Source organism: Pinus tabuliformis, chromosome 2_1, assembly GCF_031772625.1.
Source record: "Pinus tabuliformis cultivar Carrire ecotype Pingquan chromosome 2_1, CPIR1, whole genome shotgun sequence".
NCBI lineage: Eukaryota > Viridiplantae > Streptophyta > Pinopsida > Pinales > Pinaceae > Pinus > Pinus tabuliformis.
In genome coordinates, this window is record NC_142299.1 from 976,481,760 (window position 1) to 976,483,866 (window position 2,107).

The following is a 2,107-nucleotide window of genomic DNA, read 5'->3' on the forward strand; positions in this document are numbered from 1 at the left end:
TCACATTGCCAACTCTTTCACAATGTTGGCATTTGAAAATCTGTTGTAGATTTCGAAGAGGAGCAAGATCTGAAAAAAGTGAAGGTGAACTGCCAAAAAGCAACCCTGTACTTTGAAATTTGATTGGATTTGAGTAGTTTGGAGTATGAAAGGGAACCTCCTTATCATATCCAATACATGTTCTATGACTTTTGTTGACAATCTCTTCTCAAGGTCTGATGATGGGTTTCGGAGGTGTAGGATGAATTTTTGCATCTTTTTGCACATCTACTTTTGAAATTGGTATTGCATCTAAAATTTCTTGCTGTTGAAGGGAATTTGTCTCAATCTCAAATAGATGACTCTTCTGAACAAAAAAAGTTCAGAATGATGTCTTTTCTGTTGTAACTCCACTTGTTGTAGGTGTGATTCAAGTTGCAAAAAATCAAATTTTTCTTGTACATTTTCTAGACAGATTTGAATATCAAAAATGGTTCCCTTGTTGATTTTCACTATACTTTCAATAGTAGACATGATTAGAGTTCTCAATAACTCTAATAAAGTGTCAATTTTAGCCATTTTTAATAAACCAATCAAACTTAGAAAAATAAGGAGATTCAAAAAAATGGAAGCTTGAGATTGCTATACTACTCCAAAAAAACAACTCTATGTGCCCAAAACATGAGCGAGACTTTGATGGTGACTACAATTTTGAAAATGATGGCCATTTTTTTTAGAATTTCTAACTATGGAATTCCCAAAGGAAAATCCCTGCTACTCAAATTATGGAAGACCCAACTTAGAAAACAAAACTGTCTTGGAATTTTAGCAAAGGGATTGCAAATAAATGGTTCCAAATACTCTCTCTTTTAATGAAGAATTATTGTAGAAACCATATACATAAATAATACAAAAAACTAAGAACTTGAAGGACTAATGCAGTTTGTTTTAACAAATTATGACGCAGAACTAAATGTGGGAAAATTGTACCAAGACTCTGAAATTTTATTAGGTGGCTCTTATAATATTTGAAGCTCAAAGAATAAATAGAGGGAGAGTACAAATACACCATGGTAGTTCATCTTCACTTTTTTTCAAATCTTTCTCCTCTTCTAAATCTATAACAGATTGATTCAGTTACCGGAGAATCCACAGTATGAACATTTTTATGCCAACGTTTCAAATCCCAAGTGGGATCCATCATCAGGGCTTATGAATGATGATAAAAGAAGAGCCGCTAAGAAGGAAATAAATAATAATGAGGAAAATAAATTTTAGAATCAGCATAAGTCGGCTGAATATTAATTATTAATTTATTTATTAATTAATTAATAATTCATTCAATTATTTTATTTATTTTATTTTATTTTAATCTTGGAGTTTTATATATTAATTTTTATTTATGGGTGAGTTAATAAATTAATTCAAAATTCAAAATCTAAATGGTAGTACTAATAATAATTTTAATATATGCTAAAAAAATTATTTTATTTTATTTTATTTATTTTATTTAATTTTATTTAATTTTTAATTTTTATTTAATTATTTATTGAATTATTTAATTATGATTCAAAAAGCGAGAAACTTAATTATTCTTATATAAAAGTATTAAAGATTAGAGAAATAAGAATATTGAATCCATATTAAGGTTATTTGATTTAAAATTATAATAATATTAATAATAATTAATAAATTAATATTCATAATAATTAATAAATTAATTAATTGTTATAAACTAATAAATATATTAAATTAATCAATAAAAGTTAATAGAAATTAATAGGGTTAAAATACTAATAATACTTAATTAATAAAGTTAGTAAATATTAATACTTAATTAATAAAATTAGTAAATATTAATACTTAATTAATAAACATTTAATAATGAATTAACAGTAACTAACATTAATAGTAATTAATATATTAATTAATTGCTATACTAATTAATATATTAAGCTAATTAATATAAAAGTAAATGTTAAAATGTTAATAAATCAAAATTAATGATGATAAAAGATATTAGTAGAGTTAAAAATATTAATAATACCTAATTAATGCTTGTTAATATATTAAATTAGTAATCACTTAATAATTAATTAACATTAATTAACATTAATAATAAATAATA